The sequence below is a fragment of the Mus caroli genome, unplaced genomic scaffold, assembly GCF_978045245.1.
Source record: "Mus caroli unplaced genomic scaffold, Mus_caroli_1 scaffold_9, whole genome shotgun sequence".
Classification (NCBI taxonomy): Eukaryota; Metazoa; Chordata; class Mammalia; order Rodentia; family Muridae; genus Mus; species Mus caroli.
Genome location: NW_028227264.1, coordinates 44,256,815 through 44,276,052, shown reverse-complemented (window position 1 = coordinate 44,276,052; position 19,238 = coordinate 44,256,815).

Sequence of the window (19,238 nt, the reverse complement as noted above, 5' to 3'; positions counted from 1 at the left end):
TAAGCACTGGATGGGGAAGAGGTGGCTGGCTTCTTTTCAGGGTCCTTGTCAAGATGCTATAGAACAGTTCCCATGAAGGGAATCACACAGCACTGGCATTCAGTGAGCACTCATTCTCATGGCTGTGAATGATGATGGAATGAGAGCTTCTGGGGAGACCTGGAGGTAGGTAGATAAGCGCGCCTCATTTACATCCTGCTAGAAAATGCTATCTCGTTTCTCTCTTCTCTGCCTGTGGTTGCCCAAAACATCTTTTCAACACCTAACTCCATGGTAAGGCTGAGCATGCATTTTGGCATGGAGTTGGCCATGACCCAAGGAACATCTAGGTCAGAGACAGAGCATGGAAGTGGAACAACAGGAGTGGGACTAGAGGCTGGAGGACAGGTTTCATATGGGTACCCTAGTCCTGCTTTCAGCCTTGTCAGAACAGAAAGCCATTCTGACCATAAGGTCAAGGGATTCTGGATATGGAACAAAGCCACAACTGAATTCTGCCACAGCTGCTTCCTCATTTGCCCCTGATAAAAGAAGGCAGGACTTGTGGGTGGAGCAGCCCTGTACCACTTGACCACCAACCCTCTGAGTCAGTGCCCATCCATCCATCCATCCATCCATCCTTCATGCTATTTGTTCTACTTTACACCCCAAACTTCGACATGACACTCTTCGTAGATTACGTAGTAAATCTAGCTCTAGGTCACAGAATATAGCAAAGATTGGCATCGATCCTGTCATTGCCTAGGATACTCAATCCTGAGTCTCAGCCCCCATTATCATGTCCGTTTTCTTTTTTTCTGGTGGTTGTCATCAACAATTTCATAGTGACTTCGATAAACACACAGTCTCACTCTATGAGAATCCAACATTTCTTAAGTGTACATACAACCCACCCCCATGCCAGACACTGGGGACCAGGAGGAATGTGGACAGTGCCAGCTTGGTGGAGACAGGTGTAACTCAGATTAAACACAATTTGATATAGAGTTGCTGAAATGCAGACATGAACACATTATGAAAATACAGGGTTGGATATAATTAATTTCTGCCATTTTCTGTTTGAGGTGACACACAAAATCACAGAGTTTATTGAAAAGCACAATAAGAAATTAGGTAGCCTTTTCATGGACTGCTTCTTTCTGGGGCTGGCTCTTCACCTTTCACCTCTCTGAAATTGACTTACAATTCTGCACTCGCTTATTATGGAAAGGTTTCCCCTCATTATCCAGAAATGTTGTCATAGACATTTCTGCTCTAGGGAATGCTTGGAAAACTCTTTAGCAGATAAAATGATTAACCTTATACATTGAGGCCACCACTTATACTAGGCAGAAATCTCAGGAATTCTGACCACTTAAAAAGATGGAGTGTCTATCTGGTTTGTATGTCTATGCAGTACATAAAACACAGCAAATTATTCTTCATGATAGCGCAATGTAACTAAGGGGTGAAAGATAATAATATGTGCAATCCAATCAAGCCTTCTAGATGTCAAATCAGAATTTTTTGACCTCGCAAAATATAAAACACTCTTATAAAATTCTTGGGAGGCAAGGTCAACACTACGGGAATAAGAGTTGGCCATCTGAAATTGTTACTTATGGATATAGAAGATCCTATGAGCTGCTTATTTTATGGAGTCGGGGCGGGGGATTATCTTCTTCAGTGACCAGGCTACTTGCTTCTTAGAAGTGAGGGATGACCCTCCTCCCCCTTACATGCACCAACGGAGAAAGAAACAAGACCACAAGACTGGGGAAACTGGTTTAGGCAGGATGGTTACTTGTAGTCTAATTTTTTTTCAGAAAGATGTCTTTCATATTTTTCAAACACCAGGTTAGTTAAATAGGGCATAATGGTAGGGCCGATTGTAAACCTTAGCTTTATTATATTTGTAAAATACATCCAATTGATAAGCTGCCATGTGCTGTGTAAGCTTGTTAAAAGCATCCTCTAGGAGTGAGTAGGGCTCCCTTCATGTTGGTTTCCAGTGTCCTTCCAAGCTTCCTGTCCATATCAAGTGGGGCCCTGGCACCTTAGCAAGGAAAAGGGGAAAGAACAAAGAGCTGAGGTTTGAAGAACATTCCACTCTCAAGAACACCTTCAAACACATCCCTTTCCAGCATAGGCTACTATCGCTTATTCCACTGTATAATAATGTTCCTAGAGGAAGCAAAAAAATATATAAAAGTTCATCCCTGGGAAAAATGCTGCTCTGCCCTGAAATTTCTCAGATGGGAACTGCAGCATAACAGATTCTTCGGGCTTCCCTAGTCATCTCTGCTGGAGGTTCTAAGTCCCTGGTTTGACGATGTTACTTGTGTGGGGTTTTTTTTCCCTCCCATTTCAGCTAATCCAATTTCTGCCTGCTTGATATTTGTTGTTCTTTTTTTTTTTTTTCCTGCATCACTACAAAACTCATTCGTTTGAAATCAAACAAGAAGAAAATACTAGAACTCAGTGGCTTGGCCCAAATGTCCAGATCCTCTATGAGCTAATGCCAGTTGACAGTGCCCGTTTCATATGCCACTTTTTCCCCATCAAACACTTCAGTCCAGGTAGGACAGCACAATCCTCACTTTCATTTGTTCCAAGTAGAGATAAACATAGCAGAAGCTCTCTGGAAGCTGTAACAGAATCAACTGTTCCTTCAGCGTCATCTCCATCCCACTATGGTGAGTTTCAGAGGCTCAAGTAGTACTGGGACAGAGGATAAACATTTAGAAGTAAACACCTTTAACAGATGATAATGAAATAAAAACAAGCATCCTCACCACTAAAAAGCTCTAGATTCCATGACTTCAAAGTATTGCCACATGGATCAAGTTTTAATCAGAAGTGGCATGCTTTAACTAAAAGTCAGGCTAACAAAATCTCACCTGATCTCTGAAGGATTTCTATAGAGCCTTGCTTGTCTGTGGGCATGCAGCCCTTCATATCTGCAAGCTCTTCTCTTCACATTCAACCAAGTGCTGATCAAAAATATCTGGAGAAACCCTACGCCTGCACTGAACACATGTCGGTGTTCTTGTCATTATAGCACAGTGTAAAATCCATTAACATAACATTTAAAATCATATTATATATTTACAATAAGGAATCTGCACATAATACGGTCATCTTATATGAAGGTCCTAAATACACACAGGTTTTGGTGTCCATAACGGGTCCTAGAACCAAGCACCCAAAGATGCCTCAGGATGACCATAACTCATTTAATCCTCACAGAAGTCCTCTAAAGTAGGGATATTTATGTGCACGCCGCAGATGAGGAAATGAAGTCTGAATTTGAAAAAAACTTGCTCAAATTTCCAAGATGCTTAAGTAGTTGGGTCAGAAATTGACCTCCTGCTGGCTAAATCTAGAACACATGCTCTAAACAGGTTAGGGAATGTCAGACTATAAACAGGTTCTATAAACAGGAAGTGAATTTTGGTGCTTCGGGTCCTCTGAGATAAAATACTGATTGATTAAAAGTGAAGAAGTACGGTCATCGGTAGCCTGCCTGAAAGTAAAAAAGACATATACTTATTAGTTTCCAAAATCATTGAATTATTTACTCCATCCAACTGAAAAAAAAAAAAAAAAGGAGAGTGGACCCTGCTACCAAGCCTATCGTAAGAAAATGTCTTGTCCCAAATCACAGGGAAAGTTAAGGAATGGTATCAAAATTGTCTGTGAAAGCCTGCATGGAAGACTCACAAACTTGATCTAAAAAATGTGCTGTGAATTCATTCCACATAGCAAATGGCTCGCTCTGAAGCAAATTGCTTTCAGATGAGATTTTCACTCAAAGCTTTTCATCCTACGGCCCTTCTATTTCTTTTAATAATTCTAAACATGAATGATAATTATTAAGTGACTATTTCCGGAGCTGGTTTCTACATTACACGTGGCATAGCACAAAATGAGATGTGGTTTGAATGCATTTGGGGGAATAAATATTCAGAGGAACAGAGGCTGAGAGAAAATGTAAGAATTTTTTAATGAAACAATTGTCTTCGGGTGGTAGTGCATAATCCCCCACCCCCACCCCTTGTGCTCCCATGTATTCCTAATTTTCTAGAAAAATAAACCTTATTACTGCAATAAAAATGTAATTTAAAAATTATACATGAACAAGAAAATCATTAGTAACCTAGCTTTTGTTTCTACACAGCTCTTTGAAGAAACAACTTACCATCTAGCTAAGAAAACTCTCTTTGAACCACACAGACATTAAGTGTACTTTTACGAGACCCTCCTGAGTGTTATAGCTGACCACTAATCCAGAACAATAAAGAAAAGCAGGCATTCTTTCTTTAACAGAGGAAAACATTTTTCTTTAATTTAAAAGAAATAATAAAATGGGCTTTAGACTACACTTGAATCCTAGCTCAAATACTTCTGCAAATTAGTTAATCTCTGTGAGCCCTGGTTTTCCCACACGTAAAAGCTGTTGCTAGAATTACATTCAAAAGCATAGTCAAGCCGCCAGCTCAGAAGATGGAGGGCCCCAACCGTCTGAGGGCCACCGCAATGCCAGCTTCCTGTTCCTTTGTGCCTCTTAAGCCTGATTCAGCATCTGATGTTGACCAGAAGCACAGGAACTGCATTGTGAATGCACCAAAGAGCTAGTGACTCCAAACTGGGAGACAGAAAAGTGGACAGCATTTTCCAATCAGTGTATTGTAATCGTTCTTGCCAATATAAAATAATCTGGTTCTTAAGGAACATTTGACTTTCTGAAAGAGAAAGAAAAAGAATGTTACTTGACTTTAAACATTTTTCTCCATGAAGTAATGTTACTTCCACCCACCTTGTTGTTTTCCCACTTTCTGTCTGGTTTGCCTTTTTTCTATATTTCTGTCCTATAGTGTTTTGGATGTATGGAAAGGCAAGATAATTCAATAGACATCCAAGTTGCTTATCATTATCATACAGCTGGAAGTCACAATGGATGTGATTTGATCCATGGCATGTCAAACTATGTGACTCTGTCAAGAAACACATCAAAGACAACTTGGCTCTGCTAGGTTTAAAGATTGTAAGGGTGGTGACAGGCCCACATGTCTGTCAGAGTGATTCTCTCTGCAAACACTTAGATCTTTGCCTTCACTCCTAACCTTAGCAGTTTCATTAACAGCCCTGTAATTCTTCACAAATTAGATATATTCGTGATGTTTTTTAAAATCTCACAGTTCTTACCCATTATGAGTGACAAAAAAAACTGAAGTAGGGTTAGACAAATGCAACTGATACTACATCAGGCATAGTTTCAAAATCTTTCCCGATTGTTGCATTTGTGGAGGAAGTAACAGTTTCTTCTGTGTCTTGTGTTTCAAACTCGAGAGTAAACAAGAGCCCTTCTGAAGTGCTTTCAGAACACTTCCCAACCTCTGCTCAGCACCACAAACCATCCATCTGAGGCTGCAGCCCCTTCCACGCTCACTCTCACTGTACGAGAGGATTTCATTTTACACACTGTCACAATGGCAACTGACATCATCCCAGCTGTCCGTCTGGATAAGCCACAACTCCCTTGTAACAAAGATGTATTTGTCCTTTCGTTTTTGCACATCAGGACCTCTCGTGGGTCCTGAGCATGGAGTGATGTTTAATACCTATCACTGTATGTATTTATAAATGTGGCCTTTGGTTGCTGCCAGGTGAACTATTAGGCTCGATGCTTTGAGCTCTGGGGAAAAAGGGATTAAATCTCAACGGTCCATTTAGAATCAGAGTGTGCATTTCATGTGGTCTAACATATGTGCACACCTCCAGCTTGTAACTATCAACTCCAGATAAGCAAAGTATAGGTACCTTTGACACATTGTGTATCCTACCAAAGGACCCTTGGAAGGGTAAGTTGGCAGTAGAAAGATGCTTTCTAGATCCAGGTATATCGCAGCTATTGTTTTCCTACTATTTCTTTTTGACATAGTTTCGTGCATTGAAAGTTGGTGGAATGTCTACTTTCAAGAACAATCAGATTATTTCTAATACTTATCACACAATCATATCAAATGAATACAGAGTCTGCTATAACTCATAAACAAAAGTAAAAGCAGAATGTAAGACATTGTGCTTGAAAAGACTATCAAACAGATCTCTCTCTTCTCTATCTATCATCTATCTATCTATCTATCTATCTATCTATCTATCTATCTATCTATTTATGTGCCTATCTATCTATCTATCTATCTATCTATCTATCTATCTATCTATCTATCTATCTATCTCTGTGCCTATCTATCTATCTATCTATCTATCTATCTATCTATCTATCTATCTATCTATCTATCTCTGTGCCTATCTATCTATCTATCTATCTATCTATCTATCTATCTATCTATCTATCTTTCTCATAATGATGATAGAGATGAAACGCAGAGCCTCATGCTTAAGATGCAAACATCCCTTTTTTTTTCAACATAATACTTTATTGATTCTTTTGGAATTCCACATCATGCATCCCGATCACACTCATTTCCAAGTCCTTCCATGTTTTTCAATCTATGTCCTCCCACCAAAATAAAGAAATTAAAATTAATAATAATAATTATGATAATAATATTTCTTAAACCAAGTCCAATTTCTGTTATCTATATACTCACTGGAGTATAGTCAAACTCTCATCAAATAGAACTGAGTCCTCCCCTCCTGTACCCCCACCAGAAGCTATCAATTGAAGCAAGCTTCACTTCAGCACCCACGTCACACTTTTTAAGAGTTCTCTTCAATGGCTTCCTGTTTAGGCTGATACTTGTTGGCGAGGTGTGGGGTTGGAGTGTAGGTAGGGGTTGCAGAGAAGCCTCCCATGTCCTTCTTTCTCAACTGTATATCACTGCAAAAGTAGCTTCTTTGCCCTTTACAGTCATGGGGAGCACAGATCCTGGGCTTCCACATGGTTTCTGGTGACAACACAGACAATAAACATTGCTTCCCACTGCAGTAGGACCATGGACATAGACAAGGCTCTCAGAGGCAGCCCAGACTATGCATGTCAGCATGGCCTCAGGTGACAGCACAAGGCATGGATGTCTGCATGACCTTCGGGGGTAACGTAGGCCACAGACATTGACACAGACCCCAGCTACAGTAGGACTTCAGACCTAGGCATGGTCTTTGATGGCAGCACAGATCATAATAGATAGCATCATGGCCTCAGGTGGTAGTGCAGGCCATTCATATTAGCCTGTTCCCCACTTCTCTTTCCTATCTCTCTATCACATACTTGTTCACTGTGGTGGTGTATGCCACCCAGGCCATGAGACAGAGTGGCGTGGCTCAAAGCATAAACATTCCATCAACTGAGTTATGTTCTCAGCCTGAACATGTCACAGTGTGCATGTGGATGACAAAGGACAGACAGTTTGTGGTAACTGGGTCCTACCTGCCACCGTAAGTCCTAGGGATCAAAGTTAAGTTGTCCAGTTTGGCAGGAAAGGCCTCTACCCTCTAAGCATTCTGACTGGATCCCAAAAATTCCCTAGTAGGTCAGGATCATATCTTCAAAGTAGCCCTCGATCTCTTAACAGTAAAGAAGCTCAGACAGCTAACAACAATGAGTTCCAGGGGTTGACCAGATGCTCACTACGCAGTAAACTGTATCTCTGCAAATTACTTTAAGAACGGAGAGATGCAGGTCACTCTGTTTACCTTCTGAAGTCACAATCAATAGCTCCATTCTGAGATGAACCTACACATGGAGTCAAGGGGCAGGTTCCACTAACACTGTGCAATAGACAGGAAATAGCAAGAACATAGGCATGACTAGGGAAGCTGCCATATCTCATCACAGAAGGTGCTGAGCAATGAGCACACAGCAGCCAAAGGGTTTGTTTTCTTTTCCAATTTGAGCCCACAAGTGATCATTGGCCTATGAGAGACCTGAGCTCCACCAAAGAGAAGGAGACAGGTGTGATGCAGGGATATGCTGAGCATCCGAGCCTCTTCTGAAAGACAATGCAGCAACATAGTCCCCAGGGAGTAATGCTAAACATTTTAATGAACTTACTGTAGGTAAATGTTATAAATGTTATGTCATAGATGCCAGTTACTTGAGAGGCATCCCAAGAGTTGAAGCAGACATATTAGTCACAAGTAACTACAATAGAGATTACAATCTGATGATACAAACGATAAAGGCTGGAGGGGTCAGAAAGGATGAAGTGGACCAAGGATCCAATACACAGATTAGATTTAAATAGGTAATAAAAGAACACAGACCTGGAAGAGAAGAGAAGGACTCTGTGGAAAGGCACAGAAAACATGCAGGTGCGGGAATACACAACTGAGGAAAGGTGGCCAGTGGGTTTGACTGAGGCTATCAGGAGTAAGACAATGAAGCTAGAGCTGGCAAGGAAGCCTGGCTCTTCAAATGCATTCATGTGCCTTACTGGGTATTGCTTTAAGCACGTGATGAGAAGAGTGTAAGCTGGTAGCGAATGTCTTCTAATACCTGGCTTGAAAAACGAGGCCATGTGACTTAATCAGAATCACATGTAGCACTGTCAACAACATGTGTCCCAGGTCCTTCGCCTCTAGAGAGTTCAGTTCAATGTGTTTACAGAAAATATGTTCACATATATTCTATATGCATATATGTATAATTCATACATTTCCCAGATGACTCCAGACCATAACTGTGTTGGGAAGAACTGATACAGAAGGTGAAATGGGGTCTCAAATAGTGTTGGCTTGCAGAAAGTGGTGAAGACCACACCAGCCTGACTCAGTCTAACCTAAAAGGCAAGCTGCTAAATTGAGTCAAAATTATAAGGCCTAGCTGACATCTGGAAACATTTGCAGGAACTTTTGACCCCTGAAAATGCATTGCTCTTACGCTGCATGAACCTGTTGACCTCCAGAAGTGCAGTACTCTTACGCTGCTGTGTTTAATGTTAAAAATGAAAAGGGTATTGTGTCCAGATTCTAAATGAATCTCCAGACTCCATCTACACATCTTGCCTCCGTCTGTTTTCTGCTATCGTCATCCCACAAAGAGAAGCAGGTCCCTTGGAGGTATAAACCTGTTCTGTGCTGCATCTCAATCCCTGAAGAGATGTTAGCAGACTAAACTATTGATATGTTTTTAATAAGAGAAGAAAATGAGTAGATTAAAGTCAGTCTTCCTAATGGGGGGGGCTGGGAGGGGGGACTGACATTCAAGCATTGTTTAGAATTGTGTATCTATTACCTATTTCACAGGTGAGAACCTGAATGATTCACTTATGTGCAACAAAATTCTGAAGGCTTTAAAAGTATACTCTGAAAAGTTCCAGGATAAAGTGGAGAAGGGGGGGGGGGGGAGGAGACAAAACCCAGAGATAGCAAGGTACCCATGTGTCAATATGGTGGCTCTCTCAGTGTTTTATCTGCTAATGTCTACAAGAGCATTTCTGGCCCATAAAGTTCTAGGCATCTGAGAGAGAGAGAGAGAGAGAGAGAGAGAGAGAGAGAGAGAGAGAGAGAGAGAGAGAGAGAGAGAACTAATAAATGCTTCGAGTTTAGCCCTTGAGAGTTGGGAGGCTTTACATCTTTATGTCTCTAAAACATACATAGCTATGAAGGCTATAAAATCTATTTTTATTTCTTCAAGCAAGATTTCAAACATTGGAGCTGAGAGGATGGATCAGCGAATAAAGTGTTTACCACATAAGCAGGAGGGCCTGACTGGCCTTGATCCACAGAACATACATTTAAATTAATAATAATAACAACAATCACCATATGGTGGCACACACTTGCAATCCTTATGCAGGGAAGGACTCCTAGAGCTGGCTGGACACTGACCTCAAAAATGAGGTAGGGAACAGTTGAAAAACACACCTGATATCAGCCTCTGGTCTCTATAGGCCTCCTTCCCCTGTCTCACACAGACGGAAAAAAAAGATTTTTTTTAAGCATCTTAACTGGACAAAATTGGCCACACTAACCTTGTTTTTGATGACTCTGGCCAATTTCTTCATTACTTTCTTTTAGGGGGTCTCAGCCCAGCTGTAAAGCAGGGGAACCGAGGCCCAGAGATCTAGTGTCTTACTTGAACCACACAGCCTCAGGCACCACCATCAGTGAAGTCTTTCCCATTCAAGAGCAGATCCTCTTCTGCAGTGCTTTCGTGGTTGTCAGGGTCGAGTGGATCTAATTCAAAGCTGTTAGTGGCTCGATGATCTTCCTTCGGCAAAGGAGTCAGGACAAAAGAGCATCATGAAAAGGAAGTTTAGACCTTTGTGGATAAGAGTCCTAGTTTTAAATGATCCCTTTTACTAAAATGAGAGAAAATAAGTTGACAGACGAGAAGAAAGAAACAGAAATCACAAAAACTAAAGTGTACTTATCTTCTTTTGCATAACTTTCTTCTAGAGAACCATGTAGGGGAAGGCAAACATTGAAAGTAAAAGCGTTTTCATTACATCATCACTTTATATCACATAGTATGACCATGATTTTTTAAAAAATAAAATAAATGACAGACCAAGCTGCTTTTATTATTGGTTTTAAGTACTCTACAAACAATGAATTCCCTGACTGACTATACCTAACCACAGCTACCACATCAAGTATCCTTGATGGTCACATTTGAAGGCTGAGTATTTAAAAATCTGCCACTGATACACGCCATTGCCAAAAATATCATTACTGAGGGTGAAACTGTTACCAAGGAAGTACAAGGTCTGAGAACTTAGGAAAGATTATAAAATAGCTACTGATGGCTTTTAAACAATTTGAAGGACATCCAGGTGACATGTTGTGAGGATCACTCAAAATACCATATGAGGACCACACACCACTCAGATGCAGCTCTCAACTTCCTTAGACCAAAGGATCTGTGCTTCATCTCCCACCAGGGTCAGATCCTTGTTTGGCCTTCACCTCTTATTAACTAACAGATGTACAAGGCAAAATTAATATAAATACTATAGGATAATCCCTGATTCTGAAATGATGTAATATGAGGGGGGGGGTCAAAATGGAGGAGGCATCTCCCAACACTTAGTTTCCTCCATTCCCAGTTTGCTACTTAGATTTCTACTCTTTGTTGTCTATTGTGTCCAGAGTCCATCTCATGTACACAGAAAACATTCTGGACCTGACCTTGAGAGTTACCCTGGCCTGGGTTAGAAACCAGGAGTTCCTTTCCTCACTCCCAGTTCAGGTTCTGACCCTTATCTGAGAGAAATAGTAACTTTAACAAGGAAAAGTGGTTTGGGGCATTGCATTCCTCCACCGTGGTCCAAGATTCCCTGGGGCAACTGCCATGCACAAACCTCCCTCTCAGAGCAGAACAAAGCACAACACAGACTCTAAGAAGCTGCCTTGACAACCTTGCCAGGCATTTTTGTAAACTTTGTGAACATAGCCCACTCTCCCTATCACTGTCAGGACGGGAGAAATCAGCCTAAGACATTGGGAATCGGGCGGAATTATGCAACTTGTACCTCCTTCTTAAGCATAGATCTAATCAACTCAACACAGAATCAAGCCCTCGAGATGACTTTAACTGCAGAAATCTGAGCTATCAAGCCATGCTAAATTCTGAGTGGTTTTGGAAGTCGAGGGTCTTTGCTGCATTGTTTGTGCCCATGCAAATGAGAAGTTTAGGAACAGAGTGGTGTGACATCTGCTTGATCGTGTGTACTCCACATGCATATGAATACAAGAAGGCTTTGAGCACTCAGTGTTTGCCCCAACCTTTTTCATCTAAAAGTCCTCTCTGCCTGGTTATGCAATAAGGGCAAAAGTGAGTTTTACTTAACTTGAAATCTAAATAAGTCAACAAGAATTTCCAATTATATCCGAATTTGAGATCTCTTCCCTTTGCAAATAAAGTCACACTTTTTTTTTCAAAAAATAATAATCATTTAATAAGTTTTAAATATTTGAAAATGCATGGACACCAATCTAATTAGTATGCTGTTTAACACATTTTCAACCACCTGCTATTCTGACACTACATTGAGTCGATATTCTCTCCAAGGCCAATTAGGTTCTTCATCTGTGAAGGGTGTAGGAGGTGATAGATTATTGTTGCTATGTAAAAAAAATATATCGTGTTCATTATTATCACTTTACAGCCTGCTTTTTCTGGGATGCCTCGATTTTTTTGTCACATTCATTCCTTAGCCTCATTTAGTGGACCTTCTCTCCTTGACAGCTGTTAGTCATAGGATGCTCTGAGTCAGAAGTCATGAGCTAACATGACATTCATCTTCTTTCAAGACTTAATTGAATCACCAAGAAATAGTAGAGGCAAAGTTTTCAAATATCCTTACCGGATATTAAAATTCAAAGTTTGTATCAGCCATTACTTTTCCTTTTTTTTTTCCATTACTTTTTCTTTATAACAGATTTTTTTTTAGTTACGTGTGTGTGTGTCCCATGGGTTGTATGTCTCACGTGTGTGCAGATGCCAGAAGAGGACATCATTTCCCCTGGGCATTTCAGGTAGTTATGATCAGCCTGACACGGGTGCAGAAACATGAACTCGGGTCCACTGGAAAAGTAGCAAGTTCTCTTAACCATTGAGCCATCACGCCATGGTACCACATCATAACCAATCAAATACAGGCTGCCTCAATCATTGTTTATTGTATTATCTTAGGTACAATGGACTGTAGGGGGTTAGTCTGATGATGCTTATATTCTAATGCTAAATACTGGCTTCTCAAGATGTTGTTGTCCTTGACAAGCAGATCTGCATATATACCAACTGATGCTATGCAACCTTGCTCCTTAGTTTAAAACCAGTGGCTAAAAAAAGAAGCCTACAGCCTATGGCTGGGCAGAAGAGAGGTAGGCAGAGCTTTGGTTCCCAGAATTGGAGTCTGAGGCAGAGACCATGAGGAGAAGAAGAGAGAGGAGAAGAAAGGAGAAGATGACCCTGGGTAGGTGGATAGTGAGAACTCGGCCACGAGGGCTGGCCAGTTCGAGTTGGAGAGGACCAAGGGGAACATAGCAAGTGATATCTCAGATTTAGTGAAGTAGACAAAATACCATGGAGAGTTGATATCTTCCCAGCTCTAGTGTTTTAAAGATTATTATAAATATAAAGGGTTGTATCATTTACTTAGGAACAATATGATCAAGAATGGGGTAGAAACCCCCAAGTAATTTTTACTACAACAATGGACAATAAACATTTTATGTTTAACTAAACTGCCCCCCACCAAAAAAACATATTTAGGATGAGAAATAGGGGAACAGACATATGACTATGGTTTTTATTCTGGTAAACTTAATTATGAACTCTAACTTGGCTTATACCTAAGGGGTTTTTTTTTCATAACTTGTCTTTATCTCTATAAAATAATGGGAAGTAATTTTAAAGCATGAAACTATTCTGTTCTTTAATTTCAGGTCAAACTGAATAACTAGGAGTTTGAGTGATAACAGAGAGAACAGTATTTGAAATACAGCTACACACAATGGTCTACACAGGCTTCAATTTCATAGAGAACAACCGAGTTTTAAAACCTGAACTTAAGTGGAAAGAGAGAGACTGAAATTTTGCCTCACAGAACCAAGTAAAAAGGTTTCAGCCTACACTTCAGAATTCTTTCTTTCTGTTTTGTTTTTGCTCTTTGGTCTGACTCACAAACATTTATCCCATTATCTCGTGGGTAATTCATTGAGTTGAGTGGTTAATTTTTATGTCATTTTGGATGTTGTCTTTTGTCCACCTCAGCCCCACTTTCATTCTTCCTACTGGGACGAGGGAATTGCATTCCATTCCAGTAAAGCCTCCAGACTTGGGCTTACTCCTCTCTGCAACACGATTAAATTGCCTGCATTGTTCCAATGGCTGCTCCTTCCCTGGAGCCAAGTTGGCAAGGCTGTGTTTTGAGCTGCAGCACTTTAATCTGAGTGCCGAAATGGAGCTTTTAAGGCAGTGCCGGGTAGAGGATCTTGAAGTAAGTGCAAGGTCGAATTGTTTGTTGTCATTTTCCCTCAGTCCCAGACAGCACTGAGAAAAAAAAAAATTATAAGAGAATGTTTTAAGGCAAAGCTGATAAATGGCCAATCCCATATTCCTGACACTTGTAGCCCTTGGATTCCACTCTGCCAGAACTGATCTGCCCAGCGGCAAGGTGCAACCGTCTCCTCCAAGTCCACAGACAGCACTTGACCTTACCTAGAGTCCAAACATGCACCCCAGGCAATATGCTTCATTTTAGGACATAGACTCCCAGCAACTCATCTGAATTAGAATTATTACTCTGCTGAGTTCTGCACTTAACTGGTTTCTTTCATAATTTTAACCAAAAGATGCTTCATTTTGCTCAGGAGACAGCATGGTCCTTGAGAAAATAGAATCTGGTGACACCCTACATGAGGGATTTCTTTATGAAAGCTTTCTGTTGGGTGTGGAATTAATGTTACATAAGGCATTTTGAAAACACCATTTTTCTCACAGCAGCTTTCATCTATTTAGTCAATAGGCCTCATCCAGGACCTGTTATATAACAAGACTTGCTTTCCATGGAGCAGTGAGGTTGGTCAGGACATCTCTCCTCTCAGGCATCTAGAGTCTAATGGGCAAATTAGATGAAACCAGAGTAGGAGCAAGAACTGAGCCCAAAAACAAATGAACTGTAAATGGTTAATCATGCTGTCTGTGGTGGTTTGAGTATACTTGGCCCAGGGAATGTCACTATTAGGAGGTGTGGCCTTGTTGGAGGAAGTATGTCACTATAAGGGTGGGCTTTGAGACCCTCCTTCTAGCTGCAGTCTTCTCCTGGCTGCCTTCGGATCAAGATATAGGCCTCTTAGCCCATCCAGCACCATGCCTACCTAGATGCTGCCATGCTTCCTGCCTTGATTCTCTGAACCTGTAAGCCAGCCCCAATTAAACGCTGTCTTTTATAAGACTTGCATTGGTCATGGTGTCTCTTCATAACAATAAAACAAAAATAAAAGAAGTCACTGTCTGAAGGAGTAAATTTGTACTACATGCTGATGAATTAGAAGTTTCCCGAAGAGGAATTGTACTTCAAAACAGAGGAAAAGAGGTCTGTGGCCTTGCAAGAGCCAGGATGTCTGAGCAAGAGGTTGGAGGTTGGAGATGGGGGTGTGGAGTCCTGAAATCCTGTGGAGTGTTAAAAGATTTAAAAACTAGCAAGAAATATAGAAGACATATCAAGTTCTTTACCTTAAGTGTAAATGCTTGCCTGTTGCTGGTTCTTTTGAGGAACATCTTCCTAGCTAGCCCAAATTCAGCAGTGAACATAGAACCTAGGCCTGTCCTATTACAATGTAACTAATAAGTCATGTAATAAGTTCAAGGACAAATGGATGGCCCAATATGGGACCATCTCTATAAAAGTAATCACCAACTAAGCACCATGTGTATAAGCCATTGGTTACACCATCCCTGTATTTACAAAGGTCTTCATTTGGTTCAATGATCTTCCAGTGCTCTTTTGGAATTTTCATTAATTTTACCTTTGTTCCTCCAAGGGCTTAACTTCAGTTTCTGCTTTCAGTTCCTGCCCTGGTTTCTTTCCAAGATACATTGTAGGTTGCAAGCTAAAATAAACCTCTCTAAGTTCCTTTTGGTCAGGGTTTTATCCTAGCAACAGAAACCTAACTAGGACAAATGGAAAGCATGACCTCCTGGGGCTCTGTGTCTCCAGATTACATGTAAGACTTTTACTTCCTTTTGGGGGAAAGAAGACTCAAGCAATTTGAGCTGGATCCCTGCTTCTTGCCATGGGAATCTTGACTAACACACAGAGCTCCCCAAACTTTTCCCTGCTCATCCCTCACCCTCACCCCACAGCAACCAGTACTCTGAACACTGTGCATGCCTTCGCTTGGGTTCATCTCCTAATTTAGTAACTTTCCCTGGTGATCTCTGGCAGGAGCAGCAGAGGCAGCTCGGAGACAGGAAAGCAGAAGGTGGAACCTGGCCCATCATTCCTGGGGAATTTGTGTGCCTATCAGAGCACCATTCGGAAAATAGAATTCTGTTAACAGATAAACTTGTAAAGCAATTTTCTTCTTCACAAATAAAGACAGTTCATTTTGTTTCTATGTTTTAAATTTACTCAAAGCAAAGATAAAAAGACAGTGTAACAGGATCCAGCTGTTAGAGAGCCTTGGGCCTGTATTAAAGGCCACCAAATAGTGGACTTGTTTCTGCCTCAGCAGTAATAGCCACAGGGACATGAAGAGACATCTGGAGGAATGGACAAAAGCCATGTGCCATACTCCCTTATTTTTCCCCAATCCACACAAAAGCTACTTGGCACAGAGAACAGTATCTCTGACGTCATATATATCTGTCTTCCTCCCATCAAATTTATTTTTAAATAGATTGCAGGAACAAATGAAAGACTATTTGGCCCATACAAATCAACTTACAAGTACAAACCTTCAGGCAGTATGCTCTTAGACACAAGCATTCGGTGACAGAGCTGCATCTCTAATCCTCACACTCCTCCAGCAGGAAGGCAGCTGGAAACAGAAGTGTCCAGAGAAGCTAGGCCAGCCAGCCTCGAGCTTGGGATGCAGCAGAAGGAACAGCAGAGGGAGAGACCCTGCCTCAGTGGGGTAAAAATGAGAAAGTCACTCCCAAAAGTTGTCTTTTGACCTCCATAATGGCATGTCCATACTGTCACAAAATCATAAATACGAGCTTAGAGAAACAAAAGCTGTCAGCAGAAATCCTGCTTACACACTGTGAGCATCCACACCTGACCAGCTGGTATTTAACAGGCCAGCTTCTCCATGCATGAGAACCAGTGTCCAGTGGTCCACTACTCTCAGCTTAGTACATCAGTGGGTTTGTTGATGCAATTCTCCCCCTTTTATATTTTTTAATTAAAATAGAGTTACACAATTTTAATTACGTAATTATATAATATGGCCTTGCCATGTCTCCTTCCAGCTTCTGTCATGGACCTGCCCCCTTACATCCTATCAGAATCATGGCCCCTTTTTCTGCACTTATCATTGATATAAGTCTACACACACACACACACACACACACACACATATATAATCTATCAATATAGAGATAGATATAGAGGTAGATAAATGATAGATAGATAGATAGATAGATAGATAGATAGATAGATAGATAGATAGATAGTAGATATTCACTAGGTTTCTCAGGCTCCTTCTCCTGTTGATTCACTGTCTCAGTTAAAACAGACCAGTAACATGGCTCATTCTTTGAGCTTCTCAGTTTTTCATGGTGATCGTTGGATAATCTGTGATCCTTACTCTCAGATTTGCCTTCTTTCTTTTCACAACACATTTATCATGTAATCCCTCTACATGTTGCAACATATCTAAGGTTAAGCTTACATTAACATCCCTTATAGATAATATTTGATGATAATATATACTATTTACAATGCTGCCTAAAACCTTCACCAAATTTGAAGGGAACATCTTCAAGGTGGCTTGGATGGAGACTGTCCCCTGCGGCTTACTCAAGTAACTGTATGTCAGGGACTCTGTCAAAGGGCATTGGCAACATGCTCCAGTCAGGATGTAGCTATTATCCAGGAATACAACTGAACTTGCCATTTTCAAAGAATACTACATGAAAATATTGAAATGCATATTGAGGACCATGAAATTTGCATAGAAAAACCAACCTCACCTAAGTATTTATTTTAGTCTAGTATCTCTCTTGTGTTCCTCAGCATGCAAGTGTAGAGAACAGGAAGTACACACAGACATAGAGTACCCAGAATACACATATATAAATCCATCTAGTGTTACTTGTACGCAATTGAGGGCTGACCACTCTGATGGAATAGCTAAGTATGGGTGCTCACTCCTGGGAAGGACCATTTCTCCTGTTCTCAGTGTTTCTTAGTTGTTTGTAGTTTCTTGTTGATGGGGCCCTGTGAGAGTTCCCTCTTCTTGTATTAGTATGTCTATTGGTGTTGTGCCTTTTCAGGTCTTGTGTGTGTGTGTGTGTGTGTGTATTTCCTTACTTAATGTGTATGAGTATTTTGATCACATGTATATTTGTGCATCATACCTTGCCTAAGGCCCGGGAAGGTAAGGAGACGGTATCAGATCCCTGGAACTGGAGTTATTGACAGTAGCAAGTCTCCATGTGGTACTTGGAATTAAACAAGGATGGCGTGTAAAAATAGCAAGTGTTCTTACCTGCGGAGCCATCTCCTAGCCTTGTTTAGGTCTTGGGAGGCAGTCGTATTGCTGAGTTTTCATGGCTGTAGCCTCTGTAGTTCTTAGAAGACATAATCTCACAGCAGCTCCCTTGGTGCTCTGGCTCTACCAATCTTTCCACCCCATGCCCTTCTTTCATGATGTCCCACGGGCCTTACGTGAAGGAATTGTGCTTCAGATGTATCAGTTAGGGCTGACCAAGCCTTCGGTCACTTGTTCACTGTATTTTATCCAGTTTGGGTTTTCTGTAAGGGTCTCTGACTATTGAAAGCAACGTTTGCTTGATGAGAGGTGAGAGCACACTTACCTGTGGATATGAGGAGAGATGCTTAGAATTCATCCAGGAACTGTGCTAGTGTCGTAAATGGCAGGAGTGACTTCTCTAAGACTCAAGGTGTCACTACCTCTGGGTGATTGGCTAGGTCTCCAGTACCAGGTGTGATCTCCCTCATGCCGCACCCCCCCTCTCTCCCTCTCTCTCATGCCCTGCCCTCTCTCTCCCTCCCTCTCTCCCTCTCTCCCTCTCTTTCAATTAATTGTATTGAAAATAAAGTTATTTTCATATTCTACTCTCCCTCACCTCCTCCCAGATCCTTCCTGCCTCCCCACCCCTCCAACTCCACTCCTTCTTTCTTGTTCTAAGAAAACAAACAGGCAAAGAAAAAAAGACAAATAAAAAAAGATAAAACAGTGAAAAAAAGGATACAAGAGAGAAAGAAACTAAGAAAGAGCTTGAGAAGCTCACATACATGCATAAAGGCACACACACACACACGTGAACACACCCATACACACACATACAAACTCATGAAAACTCAAATACACAAGCAAATAATATACAAACAAAAGACCAGTAAGGTATTTTTAAAATGCCCGAACAAATCAATATAAGAAACCAGTATCTCTAAAAATAACTATAGTTCATTTCGTGTTGGCCAGCTACTGTTGGGCCTGGTGCCTTCCTTATGTGTTTTTTGTGAGCAGTTGTTAATTGGAGCTAGCTTCTTGGTTAGTGATGGCAGTGTATGTCTACTTTGCCCTCTCAGCACTAGAACCCTGGCTGGCTGGAACCTGTGCTCATCCCATGCTTTAGTCCTGTTGTG